Genomic DNA, 21,164 nt, shown 5'->3' on the forward strand with positions numbered 1-21,164 from the left:
TCCATGCACCCTCGTAACCTCAAACCGAGAGTGAGTGAGAGAGAGCGAGGGAAGGGAAGGTGGAAAGGGAAGAGAGACCAGGTTGCAGGTCCGCGAATGTTTACACACTCCATGGCACTGCCAGGACGAATGGTTTCCGGTGGTATGTATGTACGCGATATACGTACGTGTGACAATAAACTAGCGGTCGCCAGCTCATCGAACCTAACCGAGTACCGTTCGCCTTTTCACCGCCTTGGCTCTGGTAACTCGGCTAGTTCAGAACGACCGTCGATCCCCCACGGAGATGCAAGGATAGGAGTGGGACGAACGGTACATACGCAAGACCAGAATCTTGATCGTTGACCAGCTGTTTTCAGCGTCGTCTTACCTCCCATTCTCGGCTAGTTTTACAGAACTCAAGTATTCAACACGCTCGCGCTATTACGGTTTATTTAGATGGCTTTCCCCACAGCCCACTTCGTTCTTTTTTACGCGATTGTGTAAAACACGCTGAGAGAAAAAGGTTTTCTGGTTTAATAAAGTACCAGCAGCCGCAACAAATGGCTAGTGGGGCAGCGAATGACCCCGTAGTGGGAATCAATAATTCCTTACTCTCAATCTATTGTCGATGAGCAACATTTCTGTTAATGTGCGGACGCGACAAGTTTAATTTAAACAGACGAGAATAAATGTGATTTGTGCCTCAGGCAACGTATGTTTGTTAAAGTGACAAATCATGAGAAGTGACTTGCCACAATAACTGTTCGATTTATTTTCCTCGTCAAACAGCAAACACGCTTTTACTCCGATAACAAGAGGATTTCTCTCAATGCAGATTTAGTCTGATAATATAGGCATTGAAAAAAAAATTTTTGCCGTCACAGACGTACAGTTCCTCGAGTAGACACGAGAAGAGTCTGGACATGTTAGACTCTCGATCGAAAATGGCGCATTTATTTTACTTATCAAGAGTGCCTACTCAGTTCGACTCAAGTTAGCTTCTTAAAGAAACTTTCCTGCACACCTACCTCTCGTAATATTATTGACAAAAATAGATCTTTTAATTTCTAAAAAATCAATTTTCTCCATATTCATCTCCTACATCGTAAAATAGCGGTTTCTTTAGAAGAGCCCCTAGAGTTTTGCAAAGTCCCTTTGCATGACAATTTGCAATCCTTAGATCCGCCATTCCCGATCAAGCCAAGAACTAAACCGTCACTCAAGAAGCCGGAGGTATCCAGACTCTTCGAAATCCACTAAACGGCGGGAAGGTATTTGAATTTGAAGCGATGTTATGATTGATTGAAAGGCGCCGAATTAATACATCGGAGTATCTCGCACCAATGTCGTATCACGGTGGTAACTTCGCGACGATTAGGCAGTATCGATATCGACACTCACGTGTGCAAGAGCACTCCGATGGAATTCAATAAGATCGCAAATTACTATTCCGCCAAGGAGGAATACGCGTTATTTTCGTGTCGTCGGGAGGAAAAAGCGGTGAGGGAAAGGGCGAGCGAAGGGAAGCTGCCGGCAGTTCGGTATCGTCGCGTCGTAGACACACGAACGCACGCAGGGATATTCACGCGCTCTCCCCTTCCCCCTCTCTCTCTCTCTCTCTCTCTCTCTCTCTCTCTCTCTCTCGCGATATACAAACGCGAAAGCACTTTTGGCGTCGCCTCGAACCTCGGTCTCACAATGCCGAGACGATTGAAACGCGACATTCCGACTGTGTTTTATTGCCTCCCGGAGAACTTGATTCAATACGACGAGCGAACGGCGCGGACAGACGATTCCGGTCTACGTATTTCCACCGGCGTGCCTCCGTCGCCCGATATCAACGATGCTCTTATCGATAGCAGCGTAACGTCGACTTCTCGTCGCGATATCGCTCGGATATCGCGTTCCTTCTCCCCTCCTAATCTCGTCTCTCGTCTTACACCTCGCTCTTCCGAGCGCGATTAAAACGCGACGATTCGTGAATCACTTCATCGAGTGATTCGGATTCTTTTCAAAGTTGAACACTGATGGAGTCACGGAAACACTGTGCACATGTAATTCCGTATGTTTAATTTCCCTAAAACAACAAGAACGACAAGTTCGACACTCCATTGAATCTATGAAATTATTACTCGCGAGATTCCGATAAATTTCGCGGAATAAATAAGTATCCTTTGAGGAAGTAACACGCGACTCCGAGGCCTTATTCTCGACGCTTCTCCGTGTAATGTTCGACGTCGCACAGACCAGATCATTTAATGCAACCATCGTCCCGTATCTACGATAAGAATCATTTTGCAACAGCTTCTTCACTCCTACAAGCGAGACAGCTCTCATGGATGGTCCTCGTAACAAGCGCGCCTCTCCGCTCTCTCTTTCTTAGTTTTAACAAATCGGTTTTTCTCACAGTACACCGGAGTCGCAGCGTCTTCGCCGCGCGAAACGTTACGCTCATAACGAGACAACGGCAACGACGACTCTGTAAGAGGAGAGCCACGAGCGACTCGCTCGCAACAGCCAAACCGGCAAAGGGGAGAAGGGAAGACCTTCTCGTCCGTTGCTTTTTCGCTCAGTTGTCGTTGTTCGCAGACTAACGAGCACGATTCCTTTCGCACAGATTGTTTTTCCAGCGACGTGACAAAGAACGCAGCGTGGATAATCATGGACAGACTCGATCCGCGCAGCCGACTGCGAAAGAGGTACACGCGCCCGGACAAACGTCGGCGACGTGAGTTTCGGATTCGCGCCAGGAAAAGCGACCTTAAACGTGAAGGCGGGGGCGGACTACCTCTGACGGACAGTCGCAGAGTGTTAGCGAGCTAAAATCCGCGAACCAAAAGGTAACACCTTCGATATGGTCCGGGCCGTTTTTCGGACGATTTTTACAGTCTTCAAACTGCAGCTTTTTCGTCAATAGAAAATTGATGGATTCTTCAGACATAAAGTGAAAGAGAGAGAAAAGGGCCTATAAGAATAAACAGAATTCGGATGAAGTTGTGTAATGATTGGTGCTCTAATTTTTATGAAATAAATACTTCCTCCGGAGGACATACGCTAATTTTAATAACACTTTAATTGGCTCGATTACATTACTTCATTCATATATTGGCCCTTTTCCTTTTCTTTGATTTTGCAACTTTTTCGTACGTGTCAAAGGGTACATTGGTAAAAAATATGAGATCCCTGTCGCGTCGCTACAGCAGCTCCCCGGATTGCCCCGGGTCTATAATGTGCTTGCTCTTTGTTTCTTTCTCCTCATTTTTACCTGACTTAAACCTTAAGCCTTTAAAAGGATAGAGAACAGGAAACAGGAAAGCATATTGCAAGTCGGACTTTGGGGTTAATATAACACTTTACCGATGTGATCGTGTTACGATTTTTACTGCGACAGCTAGCGTGCAGATAACGTACGTAGAAGTTTAATTGGCGAACAGCGATTCGTCGAAAGCGCCGGATGATATTCTATCAACAACTGCTGCGTCAGTTGCGTCTCTTGCTTTGAGAGAGCCGACACTCTCGTTTTACAATCAACCGAGACGGGGCGGGATAACGCTAATCGATAAGTTGATTAGATCGTAATAACGTGCAGCGAGGCTTGGCTCTAAGGTCTCATTATACTTCCTCTCTCTCCCTCCCTCTCTCTCTTTCTCTCTGTCTGTCTGTCTGTCTGTCTCACGGTTTTCATATAATCAAATAACGCGACGAGAGTGAACGCGAGGGCGAGGGCGTGGGCAGGTAACGCCGGGGGTGAGATTCGCCCTTAGGGTCGGCGGAAGCCGCCTTTGCCGGGGGTCGTAGTCTTCATCCTAAGGGATTTCATTTCCATTAGCGCATTGAAGAAACTCAAACGAAGAAAACATCTCGAGGAAGGTCGAATCCTTTCTCCGAGTGCGACAACGACCATGTGTGCAGCTCGAAATATCTGTCTTCTTTTCTCTTCTTTCCTCTCTTCATCAAATTCTACTTAATTCCGTTTTTCTATTGTCTTTGATTTTTTATTCATATTCGCAGTCTCTTTCTCTTTCCTTCTTCCTCCTCCTCTCTTTATCTCCCCCCCCCTCTCTCTCTCCCCCCTCCCTCTCTCTCTCTCACTCTATCTCTTTCTCTTACACACACTCTCTGTCGACGTCTCTACGAATTTAGCGCACGCAAGCGGGAAGGCTCTCGTTACTCTTTACAGGAAGGATGTCTTTGGGAAATTGCTTTTATACGGGATCCTCATCCTTCACAGAGGACGAGGAACGTCTACTACTAATGGTGACATTACCGGTACGTCATAAAGAGAGCGGCGAATGCCAAGTTCTTGGTTTCAATTAACTTAATGGTTCACCGTGCACACAACGGCTTGAATTTAAGACAGCTACGATCGTTAATAGGCGCCCGACGTCACCGCCGACGCGTTAACGCGCATTTGATATTCCCCTGAGTCAACAACGCGACGGCACCGCAATCTTATACGGGAACGTCACGCGAGATAAGTAACTCGGCTGCGTACTTACGTGTTGAATAATGAAGACGAATGTGCAGACTGTTTACGTCGTATTCGTTCGTATTCAATGTGACGGAACGCATCTCGTTACGAGATGCTTATCCGGCGATTTTTTTCAAGTTTCGCGCGAGGTGTTGAGTGTACGAGTTATTTGTCCTTTGGGGAAGGCGCGGCTCCGATTGCAAAATGTCTCCCATTTCCACAATGATAATGTGATTGATATAACGTTCGTCGTCACATCCATCACATCTCTCTCTCTCTCTCTCTCTCTCTCTCTCTCTCTCTCTCTCTCCCTTTTACGCGCGCGCGATATTCACGTTAACTCAATTTCAGTCGTCTCCGCGGTAATCGCCTCATTCGCTATGCATAGCCAAGCTCGGTATCGGCGGGACAAACTTCGAAGGAGGATTAGCCGGCAATAAGGCCGAGGAGTCGGCCGACGCAACGGAGCAGTCACCAGCACCGATCGCGTGACAGGAGTCAAAGCATTCGAAGGCAATGAGTCCTTCATTCGGGCACGGGAGGAGGGCAGTTAATAGCTGGAGGACAATGGGGCTTGGGGTTGGCTGCTCTCGTAGGTTCCGCGCTGAGCGCACGAGGGAGGGTAGGCGCGCGTAGGTCGCAGGCGTGACTGTGTGAGACCCTCGCTGAGATAATTGAGCCGTCAGCTGCACGAACCTCGAGCGCCATGATAGCGCCACGCCGCAACGGCAGTCACCCTCGCCAAGAGACGAGGAAGTACACTTAGGTCACGTGACGGCGCGTGGATCGAATTACCGCGAAATGACACCACCATCCTCTCTCCTATCTCGGGAATCTTCGACTATCACCGCGATATATACGGCATACGCGGCCGATTACTACACACTCCTCTCTGTGTGCGAGCACGTGTGCTCTGTGTGTGTGTCTGTGTGTGTGTGTGTGTGTGTGTGTCGCACGTTAGACCCACCGCCATTCTCGCAGTTATGAGGAATTTCACCGCGCGAAGACAATCCGTTGGATGAAGCGCGCGCAATCTTCCGAGCCCTCTGGGTTCATACAAAGTGTCCACTTTGACCGCACTGAGAGAAAAAAATAGTTGGAATAACTATAATCTCACTATGTTTTATAGTTCGTTTTGGCCTCAAACATATATTTATAGTTCATCTAAACACAAAGATATAGCAGAATGAACACACATTTATAGTCACTATTTTATTACTCTATTTTATTACTCTATATTTACTGTATAGTAAAGCACGCTTTGGGAATATAGTTACATGTACTCATATTTTCCAAATATTCCAATTGTATTGACTATATAAAATAGTTAATTTCTCTTACCATTTAATATTTGCTACTATGTATTTGATTTCAAATAATTCTTGGTAAAAGTTTTACATGAGTCAGTTATACTATGATTATATTGTAAATATTACAAACATTATGGTGACATTTACTATAAAAAAAATATTCCTAACAATAATCTTTTTACTATGCCATTATAGTTCTAAATATCATACATTTTTCTCTCAGTGCGCGTGCGACCGCATTGACGCGAAATGATTCGCGAAAATAAATTGTGGATGGGATTAATTAATAGTCATTACTTGAAATTTGTTTTAACTGAGATATTGAGATTTGAGAGTCGGATGTAAACTTTTTAGGAGAATCACAATTACAAACTTTATGCTTGTACAGTTGAGATTTTCTTCAATGGTTTTCGGAACACACTTGTATTCAGTGGGAAAATTTATTTTTTAATGATTTTCAGAAGATAATTTTTTATTTATTAATTGAATACCGGATGCATTTTGAAGTTTATTTGAAGGAATAAATGTTAAAAACCTTTCTTCCACTGAATGGACGTGCCGCAAAATAAATTATGAATAGTATTAATTACCAGTCGTCAAGATGTCGGGGATTTTACGAGAATTTTTCAAACGCCCAGAAGAGTTTTTTTTAGAAACTATTCGTCCGCGGATTGCATTTGAATTACTTGGCTTGTTCTTTTTTACTTGAGCCTTCACCGCACTAACTGATTAAAGGAACAAACAGTCCCTTTAAAATAATAGCGCAAGACGCGAAATATTAAAGTATGCAAAGATTCATATACCCGTACTGATAATCATTACGTGAAATTTGTATTAATCTGTATTAATAATCATTATTTGAGACTTATTTCTCCCTCTCTCTCATATGGAGTACTTAAATATAAATTTAGAATCAGATTTTAAATTTTCAGTTACAAATTACACAATATATACGACATTACATTTGTAATTACGATTCGACTGAAAAATTCATATCTAACTCTAAATTCAGATCTGAGTATCTCATGTGTGGAATTTCAAGTAACGACTGGTAATTAATACTATTCATAATTTATTTTGCGGCACGTCCATTCAGTGGAAGAAAGGTTTTTAACATTTATTCCTTAATTAACTTCAAAATGCATCCGGTATTCAATTAATAAATAAAAAATTATCTTCTGAAAATCATTAAAAAATAAATTTTCCCACTGAATACAAGTGTGTTCCGAAAACCATTGAAGAAAATCTCAACTGTACAAGCATAAAGTTTGTAATTGCGATTCTCCTAAAAAGTTTACATCCGACTCTCAAATCTCAATATCTCAGTTAAAACAAATTTCAAGTAATTACATCTAGACGGTAAAAGAAGAACGGTTGCAGCACTTTTCCCCCAATGAACTTCTGAACGCATCGAGTACTCAATAAGAAAATTTATCTTCTGAAAACAATTAAAAAGCAGATTTCTTCCCGTTGAATACGAGTTCCGAAAGTCATCGGGAAAAAATATTGCAGCCTCAACCACATGAGCGTAAAGCAACGATTGTCCATGACAGTTTGTCCTATGACTGTCTTACGTGTCACTAACAGCATTAACACTGGCAGAGGAAACGAACACTAGACGTGATACGAGAGAGGCGCGTTAATACAGCCGATGGTAGCCGCGATCGGGAAGAAAAAGAGAACGAAAACGGGGCGAAAGGATATAAGGTAGTTTCGGAGCAGGGCGCGTCCGGCCGAGAGGCAGGACCTACTTCAACGCGTTCTAATCCTTCTAACACGACATAGGATCCGATGATGCGGCGCGACGCGTGAAATCCCAACGGATTTGCCCGCAACGAGGATCCGCGGTCTAGATTGTGCGCCGCAACGAGAAAGAGAGAGAGAAAGAACTCTTTTACACGAGAGATCGGCTAGAGTCCGTTGCCCCGCGAGCCGTGAGTTCGCTCCCGACAGACGTGTGCCGCGGTAGGATTCGTTGCAAAACGGTATTACGGGATCGGGATGCGGTGTCATTCTCACGAGATCTATTAACCCTCCGCGACGTAATGGCGCGGTGAGAGAATCCTCTTACAGACGTGCCGTCGCTCGTGGGAAACGCGCCGAACGTCCACGCGATTCGGCCAGAAACGGACGCTGCTCCGTGTTTCTCAGTGTTTTCGAGGAGAATGTCGGGAATGCCTTAATCACGCGCATTGCTCGAGATAAAAGCGAGATGGATTAAAGCACGATACGTTAATCTTAACGCGACGTGTGGTCGGAAGAGAACAGCGCACACTTTCAATACTTTATTCCTCGGCGGGACAAAGAGGGTGAGAATGCGATTTTCTCTTACGATAAGAGAATTTCTCTTATCCTCGGTCTATCAATGGCAATTGAAGGGATTCAGGAGAAACAAGAAGTCGTTGTACCGTCGGATCACTGTGGCATTTCGAAAATAGGAGAAGAACGTCCATTTAGAACCAATGCTCGCCTCCTACTTGGATTCGCGACATCTCTAACCGCGATTTCAGATTAAAACACCAGTTTCCACACTGAAAAAAAGATTTAGTTGTCGAAACCAAAATTTGGTTAAAATGGAATCAACCAAATGTTTGATAATTGTAATCAAAAATTTAATTGCCGTTATTTTGTTTTGCTTAGAGACTAAGTCAATACATCATTGAGAAAGTAAAGCAAAATAACGGCAATTAAATTTTTGGTTATAATTACCAAACATTTGGATGATCTAATTTTAACCAAATTTTGATATCGTTAACCAAATTCCCTTTTCAGGACAGTGTTTAAACGTTCAACATAGAATATGTGTATAAATTTGTATATATCTATTAAATATTATAAAATTATAATATTATAAAATTAAATATTAATATTTATGTAATATCTATTGTATATATCTATTAAATATTATAATATTATAATATTATAAAATTTAATATTAATATCTATGTGTATATATCTATTAAAATTTATATTAAAATTTGTGTTGAAAAATATTCGTACTTAAAAATGAAGACAATAAAAACGCCCAGGATCAAGTATGAGTTGGGGCGTTGGTACTTTTATCTTACAGATAAAACTCGCTTCCTGAAAAAGTTTCGCTAATTTAACAAACTATCAGTACCGCGACAAATAGTTTGTTAATATGGAACAGCGAATGATCCCGCACTAACTTATTATGTGTGGTTTTATTATCTAAAAATTCATTTTTTCTGTCAAGTTTATACAGTAAATTTATGAATGATATAAAAAAAGACGTAGGATGTAAGTGAGCACGCCTTAAGCTCATGTCACTACGGATTGGAGATGGAAGATTGCGGATTGAAGATTAGATTTCAACGAATTAACGAACTTGAGTCTTGACTTGTTTTCTAATTGGTCAAGTTCCAATCTCCAATCAATAATCCTCTATCACCAATTCGTAGTGACACGAGCCTTAAAGACGAAAGAGGTAATAATGATCAGAGTTAAGATTGCTTCAAGCTTGTGTTAACCCTCCGCATACAATTATAGTTTTTGAGACATACACTACAATCTAGCTCTATCAACCACCATAATTTAGCTGAAAATCGATATTTCTAGACACATTTTTCCCAGAGATAAAGAAATATCTCAACTATAGGAGAATAAGGCAATAAAGTCAACTTGCAACCGGACTCGCAGCTGCCTTAAAATTTTTCTAGGTCCTTTTACGTCGATAAGCGACCAAACATTCATTCTAGAGACCGAATGATTTGTTACTTTCAATTTACTGCTCTAAGCAACACTTCTGTGTGTAATGGAGACGTAACTGAACCAACTCAACCTAAACAGACAAGAACGAATGTGCTTTCTATCTCAGACAATGTATGTCTGACAATAACAAATGATAAGAAATGATCAGTGACTGAAACGGCAACTGTTCGACCTGTTCCCCCGACGATCATCTCAAATAGCAAGCGTGCTTTTATTCTGATAACCAAGGGACTTTTCTCAGTGCAATCCTTCCGGATCGTCCTGCCAACGGATGTTGATAGCACGTTGCCACGGGCACAGAGGACAGTAATGCCGACCGATTATCCCTCGCGCCCCTCCGACACGGATACGTTCCTCGCCGCGCTTCGTTCACCCTTACCCCCTCACCTTACCCCACCCCAGCCGGTCGAATGCATCCATCCGCTCTTCCGCCGTTCGTCTTCGCCTTCCCCTCCAAGGACATCTCCGGGTTCCTTCCCCCTCCAAGGGGGTAGCGCGCGTCGGGGGTCGAGAGAGGATTCGTTTAGCGGGTAAGCCGCGCGTCTCGCCGGGTGATGGCAAAAGTAGGGAGGAATGGGGCAAAACGGGAGGGGGAGAAGGGGAGGACTCCCTCCGCGAAGTGTCGACGACAAGCGGGATGATGGTTACTGCCGCCGGGGGCCACACCCACCGTCTCCGGAGACGGCCAATCGCACCCCGGCGCCGACGTAGGGCTGCCGGCTATCCCGGAAGTTGTCACCGTTGTATCACACGGGCTGGCTGGCTTTGCCGTGAGATATAAATTGAGAATTTAAGGTTTTAAAACGCGCGTCTCTCGGGTATATGTGCACGCGCGCAATATAGATCCCGGCCGATGCGGCCGTGCCACCCTTCCCGCCGTCGTCGCCGTCGTTGCCACCGAAACGGCCACCCCTTTGATTTCATTACGACCGTCACTGCGAGAATCCGCCGATATTTTCCAGGCGAAAAGCAGCTCGCCTCTCCCGCTACGCGCAACTATTTTGTGCGACTATTGCGTTGCATAATTGACAATCGTATTAGAGCGAGGGAAATTGTTAGCTTCGCGTCATCGCCGTTCCAACGGCGCTCCGAGAAAGGCATCTCGCTACGTCTGATACAGACTCCCGTCTGGTGCTTTATGCGAATCGCCATCGATAATTGTTACTTGTGCGTAAGTCATAAAATAAATTGCGACCGTGGACAATTGAGTCTCATTGCTTACGATCCATTTTTCTTCAAACTGAGACTTGAAGATTTCCCTCGTGATATCATTTTCAAATGGTTCAGTGGTAATCGTGTAATCAGTCAGGTGACAGGAGGTTGAAGAGACGTAACAGACTGGATAAATCAGTCCGCGGGCGAATGGCTAAAATTTTCACACGTCACAACACGAAACTAAAAATGGTATTCATAGTTTGACCTTACATGTAACTCTTAAATTTATCTTAAAATGCTGACTGAACAATTACAGCATTGCAGATGATTTCTCATCATTTGTCTCTCTCACTTTAATAAACATAAACTGCCTAAAATATAAATCATATTTGTTCTCGTCTATTTAGATTACTAAATCTCCATTACAAAAAGTGTTGCTTGGAACAGCAAACTGGACATTAAAAAATCATTTGCCCCCACCACGAGGTTATTCGCTGTTTCGTACCAATAAAAAACCATTTTTACGGATACTGGTTAAATTGACAAAATTTTTTCTCGCAGCATATGGGAGATTACGCTGGCACCTAATCTGCACAGGTAACTGTCAAAGTTAAACACAATCAAACTTAAATATACCAGCAGACTACAATCAGACTATAAATGCAACCGCAAGAAACGGAAAGAACGGACCACTCACACGGAAACACGAGACTTTCCGGCGGCGCTGAATCGCACGTACATCCGGTGTTATGCGTACAGTGCGTCGCCGCATTATCCGAACCACTATTAATCGATTATTCGACGCGAGAGCTGATTTCTATTTGATACCCCAACAAGGATTCCCGATTGTTATTCCCGCCGACAAAGCGCAAGAACGTACACACTCTGCGCGGCAGTTCATTAATCAAAGCACCGCCGGCCCCAAAATGGCTTCCTGCCTAGTAACGCCCTCAAAATCGTCTCTCTCTCCCTCCCTCTCTCTCCCTCCTCCTTCTCGCAACCTGTCACCCTGGCACAAAACGCACATATCCGCCGGCGCGGGCGCGAGAGATGCCTCTCGCGCCGTTGCCCACGGTTCCTTTGATTTTCGCGATTATATTCTGATCTGCGACAGGTGCGCCGCGGCTGTCCGACGCGTGAGAGAGCGCGTTACATTTGCCGCCGCCGCCGCGTTCTCTCGCCCTCAACCCTCGACGCTTTTTCTCCGTTTGATCTCGCGCACGACGCGTAATTCGTTCAACCGTCGACGTGCACACCGTCTCACCGTCTCTGCAGCTTAATTAGGGCGATTAGAGTAATCTGCCTGCCCCGAGGGCGACGAAACGACTGTCAGCCGTTCGGATGTCGGTCGTCGAAGCTGACTGCGCGCGTCAGCAACGTCTCCTGGGCTTGTCTTCGGGACAAGATACCGAGGACGCTCTTTTTTCTCGCTCGTGTTGCGAAGTGAAGCTGATGGGAAAGGGTGGAACGACCGCGACGCACGATGCAAAGGACATTCTCACGTTGATAACCGAGTTGCTTTAACGATAGCAGATGAGAGTCGATTGCGCGAGAATCTCGTATAACGTCATCGTCGTCGTTGCTTGATATGGCGCGCCAGCGGTTTCCGACAACACCGAGAACAGCGTTAGAAAAGAGAGAGGAAGAGAGAAAGAGGGAAGAGGAGAGAGAGAGAGAGAGAGACGCACCTAGTTGGCGCGCGACCGCAGGCGATGATGCGGTAATTGCACTGTCAGCGACAGCGTCCCGTGGCCGCGGAACGATATGCATAATATCGCACCCTGCCTGCTATGCGCTTCGCCAGATTACCATCTGTATTCGTTAGATTTTCCCACGCGTCAGATCGATGCAGTAGATTGACGCGGCCGTATCGCATACCTCATCAAATCTGTCTGCGTTCGTCACGAATGAGCAGAAGAAGAAGACAGAGAACGAAAGAGAAAGAGAGAGCGAGAGAGAGAGAGAGAGAGAGAGAGAGAGAGAGAGAGACATTGAATAAACGGAGAGATAAAGACGTGTGTTCCCCGTTGACATCGACAAATAACGTTTCCTGCGCGAGGAAAATTGACTTTTTTGTAGGAGAAGCGACTGGAAAATTACAGATGCTACATTTCACCGGGCAGCAATGAAGAGGCGAAAGCATCTCACATTTGCCGCGACGCGACCACGATTTTGATGAGTACTCGCGCGCGGATATTTTCCCATCGGCCTCCCAAGTGCCGGAGTTATCGCGTATATTTTTCCAAAGTGGGAAGCTACCCCCGATCAGACACGCGCCACCTCGCGTGAAATATTTCCGCTTGTTACTCTTGCACTCTCATCCCTCTCTGCCTCCCGTCGCAGGGCGTCACAATCGCGGCGCTTGAAATAATCGTTGACGACGTCAGAGCCGATAGGAAACTTTGTCGTTTTGTTTTACATCAGCCGGGGCGTGTAGCGATGAAGAGAGGGGGGAGAAAGAGAGAGAGACACGCTCTCCCAGGCCCTCGAATTAATTTACTCGCGTCGAGGGAAAGTCCAAAGTTCCAGGTGAATCAACCGGCTGAAGTCGGCGTAAGGGAGAGAGAGAGAGAGAGAGAGAGAGAGAGAGAGAGAGAGAGAGAGAAAGAAGGAGAGAGAAAGAGAGAGAGAGAGGTGGCCCGAATGCGCGAAATGAAATTTAAGCGTAGCTCCCGGACATCATTAAGCAAAGCTCTATCCGCAGAGGAGGCTTTTGCTCGCTTCGCGTGGCGACGGACTTTCGAGGGTGGGTTATATATACGGGGGATGATAGTGCTCTCGATAGATACTCGCGCGTCACTAGAGCACCATTAACTCTAGATTACAGCGCTGTGGTATTTACACAGGCCAGAGGCGTAACGTAATACGCGACGAGCTTTCTCCCTCCCCCTGCCCCCGTTTGCCCCTCTCACTCGTCTTACCCCCTCGATGGGTCCCCTCTTTCCATCGTTTCCCGCTTCGTCGCCCGAAGCCCACCCTCCTCGATGCTCTCCGAGAGAACGAACGCGAGAAAGAGAATGAGAGAAAGAGAGAGAGAGAGAGAGAGAGAGAGAGAGAGAGAGAGAGTGCCAGGGTTTTCTCTACCTTCCCTCTCTCCCTCCCTTTCATCCATCCCTTGCGTTACCCCCCGCCCCTCCCATCGTACCCCGCAACCCCGTCGTCCCTATTTGCTCGTCCCTGTCCCCCTTCGAAATATATCACTTCGCTTCATTTAATATCGTGGGACGTCGGCGTACCGGCGCCATTGTTCCCGTTAACAGTGGATCACGGCTAAAATAATACCTGCTAATGGCCCCCGGTTTTAAGCTGACAAACAGCAGCATGAGTGTAATAATATAATGCGAGCAGCCGCTCGCGCGCGGACTGCCACGACGACAACGCTGTGCGCACACGTGCGTCGCGTGTCTCGTGTGTGCGTTGGATTATTAGCGGCGAGCAAATTTGGCGGATCGGGAATTACCTTCGCCCTCTCCCTCATCCTTCTTCTCTCTCTCTCTCTCTCTCTCTCTCTCTCTCTCTAGTTAGCATGCACAAGACGAAGATCCGCCAAAGCGCGTGAGTCTAGCGACAGTATGGTCGAGTATAATTAAACGGCCATCTCTCAGCTGTATTAGAGTTACTCTAATTTATCAAATCCCACACAATATCCAATCATAGTACTCCTATCCTATAGGTTAGGTTAGATTAAGAAGAGATAGACAAAGAGAGAAATTGAAAATATGTCCTTCTCTCTTGTAGGATTTTGATAAAACCGCAGTTGTGGCCGAGCTCCACTAGAGTAACTCTAGGCTGTACCAGAGATTCTCGCGGCCGCACCGGCTACCCGTGGTTTGGCCGTGGAGTCTCTCTCACCTCATCTCACCTCGTCTCACCGCACAATTGCGATCATCGAGCAGAACGCGCCGGCATACCGTACCAGCATACCGCTTCCTTTCCAATTAACGAGTTCTCTCGTCGAAAGGCGATTTTTTCATTTTATCCTGCGAGAAAGAGAGAGAGGGAGAGAAAGAGAGTGCTCTGGTTCGTTCCACTCGGCTTGGCTCGATTCGACCGGCTCTCAGATTTTTCATCCACCGTATTATCCGCCGCAAAACTGCCTTTCGGGAAATCGCAGCGCGGCGTCAGCGGCGGCGTCGGCGACGGCAGGGCACGATCTTCAAAGTGCTCCGGCGGGCACCGTGCAATTTTATTATTCCCTATTCTCACGGTATTATACCGCGTTGTATAATTTCGCGAGTGAAAAAACGTCCGCGAGCCGGCGCCGTCGCTCGGCACGCACCCGCGGCAGCAGTAATTTGTAGTTTTTATGAGAAATTCTATATTTGCCCGAGCTGTTCATTAACCCGCTCGCGTTAACCGAGCTGCGACACGGTAATAAGGGTTGTACCGGGCAAAGGGGTACGGCGGTGCAGCAAGAGGCGAGCGCAGTTATGAGTTAGCACAGAGCGAAGCGTGCGGAAGGAGAACGCGATGGAAGCGACTGGTAGGGGAAAAGAGAGAGAAAGAGAAAGAAAGAGAGAGAGAGAGAGGGGAGGGAAAGAGAGGGGACAGAGGAAGGGAGGAACAGGGGTGAGCTTTCTACTCTTAATTAATTATTTCTGCGACAAACGCTAGCCAAAGTAGACCAGAGGGAGAACGCGCGGCCGTACCGAATCGCGATATTTTCATGGCATTGACATTATCACGCGCTTTACCCCGCGATATCGCGGATCGATTTCTGATACGGTCGATCGAGAAGCGTGAGATTTCGCACGTACCTCGCAAGTGCACTCGCTGCGAAAATAGAGAGAGAAAGAGAGAATACGTGAAGCGAGCGGCGTCGCGCGAATCACTCGCGAAATGTTCGCGCGATTTTCTTCGAAAAACGCAGTTTCCGTGTGCGAACAGATGCATACGGGAGTAACAGCTGCGTGGCGGAATGAGTTTCGCAGTCAGATCGCAGCGGGGTGTACGATTATGTACACAGCGCCGACGAGGGGTGTCTCAAGTCCGCTTGCTTTGTTGATTTGCGAATTTCTTGAGCCGCGCGGAGCGTCGCTGTTCTTTCCGACGGCGGAAAGAGAATTCCGTCACGCTCAATCTATCAATTAATCTTCAGACACGCGCAAGATGTATCCTCGCGATTCAAATCCGACGGAAGTCGAACGACGTACGAGCGCCTATTATTTCCGACCTCCTCTCGTGCCGAGAGGGACGCTAAGGTTCTCTTCTCCCGAATCCCAATCTCGCTCGTAACTCCCGACGACTATCGGCGATGTTTTTCTTCCGGGCAGATCTACTCTCGAAATCGGGAAAGCTGCGAGTCCGCGCGCGTAGCGCTACACAGCTCGACGAGAGAGAGAGAGAGAGAGAAAAAAAACTTAGGTACTTGACGAGATCCTCAGATACTTACCTACCGTTATACGCCTTGACGGCGCAGCGCGCGAGAGTCGCGCTCGTTTCTCGAGTTACAAAACTCGAGGCTTGCCGAGAAGGCTCACGCCTAAAACAATATTGGCGGGGACTGACGGGGGACGGGGGGGAGGTTCGGCCGGTTGTGCACATTAGATATTTATTTAAGGCCGCCCGACACGGCCGCTTTGCTACTCGTTCGCCGTGAAACTCGCCGGGCAGTGTGGGTGCACGCGCGCGTACACACACACGCATGTGCGTGTAAGTGTCATTGACATAGGTACCGCGAGTCTTCGCCACTAAGTACCCCAAACTCGAAATGTTGACCCGGTTAATAGCTCCGTGTTTGATTAGACTACTGTACTTCGTATAAGCCGGCACCGGTAATGCGAGTTTCGACGCGCGACCGTCTGCTGCGTCCGCGCGCGCGTCGGCAGTTATGCAGAAATGGATCGGTAATTAAGGACGCGCCCTTCTTTCGTGTCCGGTGTCGCGACGCGGAAAATTGGCCGGTGAGGTCTATGTTTAGCTGTGATGTACAGCGGCTTGCAAAACGACTCAGATACAGAGAGACTGGGAGCTCACCAAACTGTCAAAATTGAGAATCGTTATTGACAAGCTTGCCCGATAATTATATTATTAATTATTATTAACTTTATTACTACTGTTATTATTCACGTAACAGCGGCTTACAATTATGACAAACTTGAGCGCCGCGACTTTATTGGAAAAAAAGTGTGAAAACCACAGCTGACAAAGTAAACCTACTCAAAAGGTACTACACTCCGATTTCTTTCTAATTTGGCACAAATGTAGAAGTACAAAAAATATTTAGGTCATATTTTTTCATTTGGGCCTACTTTGAGTTTCATGAACAGTTTATAGCTTTTTAATGTTCTTACTCCTATTATCAAAAAAATGCGTAATAAGAAATAAAATTGAATACAAGATAGAGGCGTTTTTGATTTACTGATTATGAATATGAAATGAATGTGTAAAATTATTTGTATAAATAATAAAATATTTAACATTAAAAAGTCTACATTTGTTAAAAGTCTACATTTGTCAAGTTAAAAAGAAATTGGAGTGTAACTTTTGGGTAGGTTTACTTGGGAGTGTATGCGTGTGACGTGTATTTGTCGAATTATATTAAAATCATATCCCCTCTCTTTTCTCCTTTTCAACTACTGGAAAAAAGGATTCGTCGAAACAAGTCGAGTTGAACGGATTGAATTTCAAGACGTGTACATAACGAACTAACTGCTCTAATGCTTTCAGTAAAACTTTGGTGTTCTTTTCAACTCTATAGTTTGTGCGAAACAAACTCAAAGTATTGTTCAATACGAGACGACCGTAGAGCTGATCCAACACATTGTTGTATTGACCGGTTGATTTTCTAGACTTTCCATCAGAGATAGAAGAATTGCTCGTATTGTAAATCTTTTGATAATTGGAAATTTATATTTTACATACATGGAGATAATATTGTAGTAAAAAGTACAATACAATTTTAATAACCCGGGAATAGACTGTCATTATTACGAAAATTAAAATAAAACAGTAAAAATGATCATAAACATGATAATTTTTACTACATTTGTAATAATTTTTGTTCTGTTCATAATTAATTTACTATATCTTATTATAATTTTCATCATAGTGCTAGTCTATTCCCGGAACATTAAAATTTGTATTGTAATTGTAAAATTGTATTGTAATTTTTACTACAATATTCTCTCTCTCCATGTATAACTACATTGCAGTTTAGTTGTAATTTTGTAATTACAACAGTTTAGTAATTCTTTATACTATTGACTAAATCTCAAGTTCAGATTTCCAGGAAAGTGAAATTGTCGATTTCATTTGATTTTACGCAATTTAAGTCAATTATAATTTGTGCAGGGTTTTCATGACTGTTAGATTAAGGTCCGTGTTAACAATCATTACTTGAAGTTTGTCTCACGTAAAACAATCTCAGAACTAAACTTCAAGTTATATAGTTTCCCATTTGAGTAATTCGATATTCGTAACATCATATTTGTAACCGCAATTTAACTGAAAAATTCATATAACTTTAAAGCCCGTATTAATAGTCGTTACTTGAAACTTGTTTTACGTGAGATACTCAGATCTGAATTTAGAGTCATATGAATGTTTTTCATTTGAATTATATAATATGTGCAACATCATATTTGCAATCGCGATTCAACTGAAACTGACATCTAACTCTAAAGTCCGTATTAATAGTCGTTACTTGAAACTTGCTTCAGATAAGACACTCAGATTTTAACTTCGAGTTAAACCTGAGTTTCTCAGCTGAATCGCAATTGCAAATGTAATGTCACATTATAATTCCAATAAAAAACTCTCATCTAACTCTAAATTCAGATTTGGATACTTCAAGTAGGACAAGTAGGACAAGTTTCAAGTAACGACTATTAATACGGACCTAGATTCAGATCTGAATATGTCACTCGAGACAAGTCCCGAAATAACGACTATTAATACGGACCATAATTATTTTTTAACACATCTTTTTTCGATGCGATCGAGTTATGTGTATTCCGTCGGATAGCCTTTCGCTTTTCGCAGCTTAGGTCTATAGTTTCCTTTAATTGAATGATTCCGTAATAGGCCGATTTGCTAAAGACTCCTGCCGTTTCTTCGAAACGACCTCTGATAATTCCGACGTTTTACCAATCATGGTTTAGCTCTCTTGGATCTTGTTACGCATTCAACGCGATCGTCGTAAGACACGTCAAAGGAAGCGCTTCCACCCCGTTATTTTCCGACTCACTAATTTACACTAAATTCGCATTTTCCGCGTTGCCGGTCTCGAGAAGAGAAAGTCGCGCAGAGTAGGAGAAGGCGCGAGTCGGCCAAAGGAAAATCAGAGAATACGCTTCGTTTCGCCGTGCCAGGTTACACCGGAAGAGGGAAAGGTTAATTATCGAATAACAAGGGTTGCCGTTTGAGAAGACAGATCACCGGAAAGCTCGACGTGGCAGATTTCGTCGTTTTTAATGACAAAGTCGCGGCTGTGTATGAACACGCGCTTTTCTTTCCTTTCAGAGAGTAAGTTCACAAAATTTCACAAATATATCGCCGTTGCTAATGGTTGTGTATCAAACGATAATAATAATGTCGACTGATAAATACTTAATGATCAAGATATATAAAAAACTGATTAGTGAAGAACGAGTAAAAGATAAAATGGGCGAATGGGGGCGCGAAAGGAGATATTAAAATACACAGAAAGAATATAATAAATACACAAAGGAAAAGCAACATGCGGTGTTTTCGGCGAAACTCGTGTGTACAAATCTAAAGCGCGTTTATAGTTTAGTATGCGTAAATCTTTTAGCGCGACCCACGCCGTCGCGCCACAATTCTCGCGTATTTTTTCGAGATACATCGATCCCTTTTGTAATTTCCCCCGCGGTCTAAGTGTAAGTTGGCATAAGTATCCGCCGGAAGGAGGGACCCCCGGGTAGAAAGAGAGGGGGAGAGACGGGGGTCAGGCAAAGCCTGGATCCATGGCTCGAAAGGCAACGAAAGCCATTGATCCTGGCCAACAAGGAGGCGATCGCTCGCTCCAACGATCAATGAGAAGAGAATAAAGGGACTCGTCCGCAAGCCGACTTACACGTTTCAGCTACGATGTAACGAGGATCACTATGAACGCTCAATCGACCGATCGATCGGGGTCTCGGGGATCCGCAAAACCCCACGGTGCAATAGCGTTGCTGCTCGAAACAGCATGTAAATTATAAACTGAGTTGTATTGAGAGAGAGAGAGAGAGAGAGAGAGAGAGAGATGCGCGCTATGCGATTCTAACAGAACACCGATTAGACATGATTGCAAAAATAGTTATCGAAATTTTGATAGTTATTCTGGCATTAAATATATATTGGCTACGAGAACAAAAATCTGAAATATCCGACGGAAAACTATGCGAATTTCAACAGAGATAGATATCAATAAAGTTTTATTTGATACGAAATCGTGCAAATTCTCTCATGAAAGTCCGAATCTTGAAAATTAGATTCTATACTGTGTGTAAGAGAAAGAGAGAAAAAAATAACTAAAAAATAAAAAATATTTATCCAATGAGTATTGAACGCATATTTGTTTGCACTAATAATACATACTTTTCCATTGTCCAAATATTTGTTTCATCAATAATATACAAGAAGAGAAAATATACATTTTCCTAAAATCCTCTTGCTTTTCATAAAAGTAATTTTTTATTTGAATCAACGAATTTAGAATTAAATAAATATTTTATTAACACTCACCTAATATAAACATTTGTCTTTATTTTTTAGATTTGTCTCTCTCTCAATATACAATCATGCGCGCACTGAGAAAAAAGCACTTGAAAATTTTATTTGCGGGATAAAAGCTTATTTCGCAAAAGTGAACTTTACGTTTCACGGAAATAAACTTTATATCCTACAAATAAAAGTCTTCAAGTACTTTTTCTCAGCGTGGTGTTCCGATTCTTTGCGTTTTCGCACAAGCGAGTTCCTCTTGTTACCGATTAAATTTGTTTGCTCCTTCATCCGTTTTTCCTTCGCGGAAACATTTGCGAGACGCAAATCTCGCGTGAATAAGTCTCGGTTTCTTTCCCTGCTCTCTCTCTCTCTCTCTCTCTCTCTCTCTCTCTTGAGAGAGAGAAAGAGAGAACCGCCGCAACTTCGCTAACGATAATCTCAAAAGCGATCACGGCTATGAGTCGCGCACGCGGCCTGTGGATTCGCTCTGTAAAACCATCTGTGCAAACGATTAAACGGGCCTGTGGGTCGGCGCGGAGTCTGCAAACATTTTGACGTTCATTCGCGTAACGTGAAAGAGCGTCTCTCACGCTCCTTGACACCGAAAGGGTCGGGGCGCTTTATACACGCCCGTGTCGTCGCTCTTGCGAGAACGCAATGCGCCAGCATTTAACCCTTCGTCGCTCGCATATGCGAGCACTGAGGGACACGCGCGATTTTCCATACTTGGTGAATAGCCCCACACACGCACACACTCATATACCCATAAATCTTTTCGAGCGCGTTTTCCGCATTACGCGGCGCACGAAATTACAGATAAAATTCTATCCCGGATTCCGTCGCGG

Source organism: Odontomachus brunneus, unplaced genomic scaffold, assembly GCF_010583005.1.
Source record: "Odontomachus brunneus isolate Ranch 3 - 2012 unplaced genomic scaffold, Obru_v1 Obru_scaffold_007, whole genome shotgun sequence".
In the NCBI taxonomy this organism is placed as follows: domain Eukaryota; kingdom Metazoa; phylum Arthropoda; class Insecta; order Hymenoptera; family Formicidae; genus Odontomachus; species Odontomachus brunneus.